Here is an 8,655-nt window from a genome sequence, read left to right as displayed (position 1 = left end):
GATGTTGTGCTCATTTAATCTCCTATAACCCAGTGTCCAAGACTTTTCAACACAGGACATTAAAGGGATTCACATCCAACTTTCCTCATTTTACACATGAGAAACTAAGCCCAGAGACTGAAAGTAATTCACCTGAGATCTTCCAGCTCAGTGTTATTTCTACTCTACCCTACCCAGAGGGATGGGGTTGGAGCAGTTTGTTGGTTCCTATAGGTAATCACAACTCATTTTTACAGACTGTTTTTCAGACCATCAGGAATGCTAGGCATCTTTCTCAAAGTTAAGCTGTAAATTGATAGCAAAAATGAAACCAATGTTCAGACCTCCTGAATCATGAACCAGAGCTTATAACACCCAGGATGTTGCCTTTTTAAGAAAAAAAAAATCTGTCCATGAATAAGGAACCAGAAATCAGTTTCCTATGGGGGAAACATTCTCATGGAGGTATTATAAGGCCCAGTTGGTCCACTTCATTTCTTGTACTTTAAAAGATTTCTGTGGTGCCACCATTGTCCTCTTCAGGTGCAGGAAGTTCATTCAGTGGTATTGCAGCATCCTCACAAGACAGCTTGTCTTCTTGCCAAGCATCATCAGTCAAATCCAAGAGCCTTCCATCTCTCTGTACCTCACTGTCCATTCTCCTGCAGCTGTGATCTTGCCAGATCAGTACCCAGCCCAGCACAGCGCCCACCTCCTCCAGGATGTTGTCTTTTTATGGAAAACATATTTGTGTTTTATAGTCTTTTAATTTTTTTCACAATACTTGTTCATTGACTGCATTTTGCAGACTCTATGTTTGCTGTCCTTGGTGTTTTGGAGAAGTCGCAAGCTTTCTTGATGTGAGAAAACTAATGTTTAAAACATTTTTTCATATGTTCAAAGACAATCAGTGAAGGCTCATGCACAAGCCAACAGAAACAGGAAGAAGTTAACCAGTGGACGAGATCACAGACTGCCTGTGATCCAAGGGTTTTTGGGTGTTAGGTGACCTGCTGAAAGTTCCGTAAACTATTGGGTAGTGGCTGGTGGTGGGCTACTTCTATATCCTTCCTAGCAAAAGAAGTATTTACGACAAAGGAATGCTCTCTTTCTCCCTCTCCTCTCCTTTCCTCCCTTCCTCACTCCTTCCCTTTTCTGAATTATTAAGAAATATTTATTGAGATGTGGTCTTGAGAATCCCTTTCTCCTAAATCAGGGACTTTTCTTTGAGGTCTAAAAACGATATTCCATAACTGCAGAATGGGTGACTCAGTTAGTTTTGTTTTTCAAAACAAAATCCTGTATTTTTACTTCTGTGTGTTGATAGAAAGTACTGACTACATTAAACAGTAAACAACGCTAAGATGAGATGAATAAAATTTGTGTTACATGGTTATGAGAACGATGGGTCACCGTGACCCACTGAGATGGTGTCGAGGCTCAGTGTAGGCAGTCCATAGCCCCCCTCCCACCTGATTCCAAGCCAAGTGAAAGATGCAGCAGTCAGACAGTGGTAGGTTCAGATGTCAGCTTTCTTACTGCTGAAAGGTAAACTGGAGAACGTGACTGAGCTTTCTGGCAACATTGGGCTCCCAAATAGACTTTCTGACTTAATCATGGGTCATATCTACTAAGCCTGTGGCATGGAAGGAATTGGAAGAAAACCATGCACACTGCACAGGGGCATCCTAAAGAAAGTGCCAGGAGGGACTGGGGGAGTGTATTCAGCTTCTCCTGAGTTGCCAATCAGATAAGTTCTTTCTTCTTCCATTGGAGGAGCAAGTAAGGAGCAGAGAGAGGACAGGAATGGTGACTAATTGAGATCCTGCCTGGAGGAAGGGGGGGAACCATCACTTTTCTGCTTATAAACATATTTTGGTGGGTAAACAATTAGAAAAAGATAATTCAATTTTCTTCTTATTAAAAGGAAAGTGAAAGATGTTTTGGTCATGCTCATCTATTCTGAAGATATATGTATAGTTGTTATTCACTTTTAATTAAGACAAAAATTACATACTTTGAGTCAATGGTTCTTGAATTAAATGTGCATTGGTATCACCTGGGAAGCCCGTTATAGTTCAGGTTCTTGATCTCTATTCTCAGAGATTCAGTAGGATGGCATAAAAACCAGGAATTCTCAGGTGGTCTCAGGACCATACTTTGAGTAATACCACCTAGATAAGTCTTCCTTCATATCCATCTATTTCTGATTTCTTTTTGTATTGCGGGTCATTGTTTAGCCACTTCAAGTTTACTTATTAAAGCTGATGATTGTTTACCAAGTCACCATTATTAATATATTTCTTTCTTTCTTATATGTTCATGGAGAAAACCTGGACATACAGACATGAAACAGTGGTTATCTTCTTGGTATGAGATACAGCGAAGGGGAAGGCTTTTACATTATTTTTTCTACACTGGTATATTTTGGCAGTTTTTAATGATAAGCTTTTATTTCTCTTATATTCAGCAAAAACACTAAAGATTCTCCCATTTCAAAATGAGGGAGTGAAGGGAGGAAAGAAGGAAAGGAAGAAGGAAGAAAAAGCAAGTCAACTGCTGAGGTTTTCAAGAAAAAGGAAAAATTATCCCTTCCTATTAAACTTTATTTGAATCTGTTACTCAGATGCATCTTCCAAACCAATGGACTTTTGACAAGTTCTTACCAGTTCCACTTCCCTCGTTCCAGTCTGTTCTCCATACATCTCTCCATTGTAGTTTAAAATGTAAACCAGAGAGTTCCCTGGTGGCCTAGTGGTTAGGATTCCGGGCTTTCACTGCCGTAGCCTGGGTTCAGTCCCTGGTGGGAGAACTGAGATCCTGCAAGCCACGCGGCACGTCCAAAAAAAAAAAGTTAAAAAAAATGTAAACCATATTACCTCGCTCCTTTACCTAAAACCTTCATGATTTCCAAGGCACTTAGACCAAAATCCAAATTTCTCCCTTTGACCTATAATGTTCTTTTATGACACAGCCCGGCTAAATGTCTTTATCTCACTCATCTCTATAGTCTCATAGCCTAGTACAGTACCTGTCACAAAATAAATGCTTGACAAATATTGGTGAATTATAGAATGAATGAATGATGAAAGGATATCCCTTCCAGAGAACCTGAAGTGTATGTTTGATTGGGTTTCCTTCCAAAACCTACAGCTGGTCTTTCCCATTGGTACTGATGACGCTCCAAGGAGCATATTCATTTCCCAGGTTTTATGCCTATCTAGTTGAACAATTCTGATCTCTTATGGGTCCCTGAAGTCCAGCCAAGTTCTTCTCTGACACTGAGGTCAAGTGGCTGAGCTTATTTGAGACGGAGCAGTGATGAATGGATTCTGGCCGGGACTCAGATGATCTGCGTTTCTGACTGGCTTGATGGCTTTCCAGTGTTTTCTCAAGAATCACTGACGGAATGTCTGTTCTCCTTTGCCTCAAGTCCATCCTGGTTTACAAGTCAAAAAACTCATTTTTTCCACAATGAATAAGAAAAGGGCAAAAGTCTTTTGAGAAGCCACCAACAAGATATTGGCATTGTTTCCTTTTCATTAACTATTCGAAAATAGGAGATCATAACTGTCATCTAAATAATATCTGGAGTAGAAGAAAAAATGTCCCAGCTTCAAGATTCTATTTGTAGTGCAGTTCACAAGAGAAATTCCCCCTTTTTGAAAAGTATTGGCTTTGATCCTATAACAAAATTACTCTCAAGAAGTAGATTACTTCTTGTAGTAGTAAGTAAGTAGTATGAGATGAATTCATTTTTACAGTGATGGAAATCAACACGTACAGGGCACCAGGGTATCATTTAGTATGTTGGAAGAGGTAATTTTCTGAAAAGTGGTTTATTTATTGTCTAGTAAGCTGAGCATTGAAGGGAAGACACCATGACTGGTGCCCACCCCCTCTCCCCACCCCACGCCGAGTGTGAATGGGGAAACTCTAAATCAGGCCTTGCACGCAAAGCCTGGGGATGTCTCTGAAGGCTGCTTTACAGTAAAAGCAATTCTTTCCTTGGTTTTCTAGCCTGCTGAACTAAGCGTGAGAAAGTTAGGGGAATGAACAGGAAGGCTGCTAATGTGTGTCCTTCGCAGATATCTCCGAATGGTTGTCTGTCTTTACCACCTTGTGAATCTTTATTTCAAGAGCAAGCAATTCCCACAACGTACAAATAGTAGAGCTCTGTTAGATGGAGCAAAGGCAAAGTAGGCCCAGAGATGTGGAGAAACTTTAAGGAATCGACGGTTGAACCAGGTTTAGTAGCAGCATTGTTGCTAGAAGGTGTGGCTTTAATGCAGAATTTATAGAAGTGGCCCTTTCTCTTGTTTCAATTACAAGGACAGATGGTTGGTTTAGCTGTATTGTAGAAAACATTCTAGAGGTCTGTTCATCTATAGGGGAAAGCTGGTGGTGAGTGTGGCATCTCCCTGCTTCTGACTTCTGTGCCTTCCTTTGTCTTTTGCACTTCTCAACACTCCCATAGCTCAGAGGGCTAGTAGCCCTTACACAGTAGGGCAACTTCTGGGAGAAGAGCAGAAATAGTCATTGTAAAAGGGGGAGAGAGGAGTTTTAGAGCCAGCAGAGTCTCTCCTCGCACTGTAAATTCTCTTGTGGAAACAGCAAGCTGGAGTCCAGTGACCTGTATCTGATCAGCAGATTCTCAGGGGGATCGTGCCCTGGGGAGAGTCAGCATCAGGTACTAGTTGTAGGGAGGGGTCAGTGCTGTCAAGAGGGTGCTCTAAGAGCCCTTCCAGGGGGTCAGAAAGCTGACTTCCTGGGGAAAAGCCATATCACAACCCAGAGCGGGAAGACGGGTATCAGAATATCTGAGCTCCAAGGCAGCGCAAGCAAATCTCAAGAACACGTTTTTCTTGCTGTTTGGGTTGTTTTTTGGGGGCTGTGGCTTTTTCCCTGGAGTGCCCATCTTAAAGGTGGTGGTACTGAGCCTAGAACATTGAGAAAATGATATCTGGATACATTCTGTTGAAGACCTGTGGCTCTTGGACTCAGGAGAAACCAGGCTCAGCAGAAATTCTAGCCTCATCAACTCCTCTGTTGGGCACTTCATGGTAGCTGTGTTTTTGTTTAATGCATTTCTTAATGCTTGTGACCTCTTGAAGAATGACATCATGACTATCATTGAACTGATTCCTATTAGCTACTACCATCCCCCCCAGATTCCTGTACTTCACAAATTAACTCACCTTAGCAAGTGTCAGAGCTTCTTACAGTATCCACTATGGTACTTCTCATAGGAGAGCATGAACAGGAGAGCCGGGTGGATCTGGGAAAGTATCTTGGGGCAAGGGTGAAGGCAATTTTTTAATTTTTTAATTTTAGCTTAAACATATTCTAATTCTAATTTGCATTCCAATTCATGACCTAACGACATTTATTTTCAAAAAATAAGATTTTCTCCAAAAATATTTGAGGGAAATTAATGATCCTGGAAGATGTTCCACAGCTATCCTAGTGCCTGAACTCTCAGCGCACTTTGCATACCCCCTGGGGATACACCTGCCTGTCTGAGAAGGAAAGGTATGCAGATAGTCCTTGTTGCCCTGGCTGGGTTGCATTTCCAACTTGTCCTGCCCAGATGTAGATAAAGAAATGCAGGATTACAATGAATGTGTAAATAAACGAGTGGTGAGTGGTCAATATAAAATCTGGAGTGCCTAGTCCCTCCCCATCTACTGATAGATGAAAGAGGGGAAGAAGGAGATCAGTGACTCCAAGGGAGATTTAAATCTTCCACAGCAGCCCCCAACCATGGAGCCCCTGCAGTCCATCCGAGCCTGTGTAATGGCTATCCCTGCACTGAGGAAGTCAATTTCCTCACAGAGAAGATGGGGAGGGAAGTGAAGATTAATGACATAGCATTTGCACAGCTTCCCAAACTGCTCAGTGGCAGCCTATAAATAAACTGTGCTAACTATATATGAGAGTTTAAACTTCATAATGAAATCAATTTAAGCCAATTGTATCGAAAGGTCCATGCAATTGCACCATTTCCACAGTAGACTTTATATTCAAAAACTCTTAGAGTTTAGCTTTGTTTGGGTGATTTCCAAAAGGTTATAATTTTTATATCCCACGAAGACATACATGTGAGTGTTTATGACATTGTTCAAATACAGAAACTAATTACCATTAATGAGAAGTGTTACAAGCCATACATTTCTCTTAATTCAACTGTTCAATGAGAAAGAGAGGGGAAAAATGTTTCGTATTATTTCCTATGAATAGAGAAATGCAGGAAATTTATTCAAATTTATGCCAATATGCCTTTTTTAAAGCTATTCTGTCTTTGGGATGCTCAGTAGGCTTCAATGATTATAAATGTTTTTATTTTCATTTAAGAGTGTTTTAAAAATTAAAGATCAGCTATCACCTGTCGCAAGAAAACCTAACCTTGTCAATAGCAGTTTATGAATGAGCTCAAGGGTATTCAAGAATCTTTCTTCCAGAGGCCACTCTGTTCAGGAGTCACTTCACCCCCAGCGTATAGTCGATTTGTTTTTCTATTTTCAGAGAACAATTAGCATTGTATACTGATGCACCTTCACAGACACCATGAGAAAAGCACCAAACAATGAGAGAACTATTTTCCCCTAAGGCTCTATTGGCCTAACTGTGATTTCATGTCCTCTTCATCCATCCATGCCTTTGCACAGCAATTTCCTCTACTGAAATGCTTTTTCCATTTGTCCTCATGGCAAATTCTCACTTAACGTCTCTTATTTGATTTCCCTGGCACCTCCTCTAGGCAAAAATTACTCATTTCCCTGTATATGTAATACTTCTAATACACTTTGAAATATTTCTAATACAGTTTTATGTTATAATCCATTTTAGGTATTGGCTAACAGGCCTCTCCCAGAAGCAGGAACTTAATAAAGACAGACTTGTTTAGTCATCTTTTTTCTTGCTTTTTTATGTGCCTTGTTATTTTTGATCAAATGTCGGACATTGTGAGTTGAAGAACAGAAGAGACTGAAGTAAATTGTGTTAAGATCCAGAAATAAACACACTTCTTATTTTCTCAGGTCGTTATTGTGTGTGGTTGAGCTAGTCCAGTCTGAGGTTGGGTTGGGTTTGGGCTTTGCTGTTGCTATAGTTAACCCTGAGTGCACCATGGACTTCAAATTCCTCCAATGGTGGGCTGCTCTAATCTTGTGCTTAGAGTAGATCTTGCAGTGCTGAAGGATTTTTCTTAATGTCCCTGCTCCATCCTCAGATTGCAGCAGTTCATGCACACCTGGGCCATTCTTGTCCTTCCCCCAGGAATAGACTGTGATTGCTTGTTACTAAGTGCTAGTCATGTGGTGGGGCCAGTAGAGTTGGGGGTGGGGGATGGGAGTTGGATGCGTGGTGGGAGGGTTCCTCACTTCTCATGATCCATCCCCAGTTTTAGGGAGGTCTTGTGAGCCTGAGCCTTGGGTATAGGGGTTTCTCAGCATTACTGTCCCCCCATCCCCTCCCCTCATCACAGCAGCCAGACTCTGAGTGGGAGAGTTTTCTTCCCCTTTTCTAGCAGTTACAGATGTCTGCTTGGTATCAGTACGGGATTTGGGGCCCAAGTGAGTTCCCTGCCTGTCTGCCCCCGGGGAGCAGAGAGCTTTTGCTTCTATCTGTCCCGTAAAGCATTGGATCTTTGACTCTGCCATGGGACAAGAGGATTTTGTGCCCTCATCCCCCGCAGCAACTTAAAGCATTTGCTTCATATAAGAGACGGTCTGGGGAAGTGTTGTCCCAAGTGGCAGCCGGTCACCTCCTGACACTTGTACCGCTGCCCTCATTCTTCTCCCCTGCCCTCAGTCTTGTTCAAGATCACCCTACTGTGACTTGTGAGATGGTATGGATCCTTCTCATGTCTGGGGTCCCCAGTTATTCTAAACTGTCATGCTAACTCACACGCTGTCTTTGAAAATTCATAAAATTAAAGCTTCTTTCTTCTTACCAGGTTTTCCCATACCTTGGGGCAGAACAGTTTGTGTGTCCCATCTTTTCTTGGAGGAATTTGTCATTCTTTGCCTGTGACTTCAGCTCTCTGATGGGCTCCAGAAGAGTTATGATTTTATAGATTATCTGCCTTTTTTTTTTCCACTGTTAAGGTGAGAGTAATTTTTGTGGCTTTCTATCTCCCAAGTGGAAATGGAACTTCCCTGGTATAATCTCACAAGTGCCCCAGCAGCCAGCAGATCGTTGTGATAGAGGAGACATTCCTTAAACTGTACGGAGATCTTTTTTTTTTTTTTTCCCTCATTCAAAAAATCCACATATCATGTTGTGGGAGATACCTCAACATTTCTGTTTAACATTTTTCCTCAATTCTTCCAGTGAAAGTGAAATAGTACAGAAAAATGCTTTTTATTCTTTAGGCTTGATTTTTTTGAAGCACTCAGAAATTAAATAGCAACAGATTTCAAGCTTTACCCAATGACTGTTAATCCTTCAGTCCTCATAGAGAAATGAGCTTGTCACAAATACACACACTGGGTTATTTTTAAGTCAGATCTGAGCCAATCCTTTTTACTTGCTGCCTGAAAAAAGAATTCAGGTAAAATAACTATGACAGCTTGTAACAAAAGTACTATCTGACTATCTTTTTTTGTCAATAATAAAAAAAGAAAATTCTTTTAAAATGTGCAATGTTGGAAAAGTCACCTTATCTATGCTCTA

General features: G+C 41.1%; 1 pseudogene; it reads right to left on the bottom strand.

Moving 5' to 3' along the window:
- Positions 1-411: 411 nt before the first annotated feature.
- Positions 412-637, bottom strand: LOC133102537 (anaphase-promoting complex subunit 13-like; annotated as a pseudogene).
- Positions 638-8,655: the final 8,018 nt, after the last annotated feature.

The sequence above is a fragment of the Eubalaena glacialis genome, chromosome 12, assembly GCF_028564815.1.
Source record: "Eubalaena glacialis isolate mEubGla1 chromosome 12, mEubGla1.1.hap2.+ XY, whole genome shotgun sequence".
In the NCBI taxonomy this organism is placed as follows: Eukaryota; Metazoa; Chordata; class Mammalia; order Artiodactyla; family Balaenidae; genus Eubalaena; species Eubalaena glacialis.
Note: the sequence above shows the minus strand (reverse complement) of the source record. Positions and strands in the feature narration are given on the sequence as shown.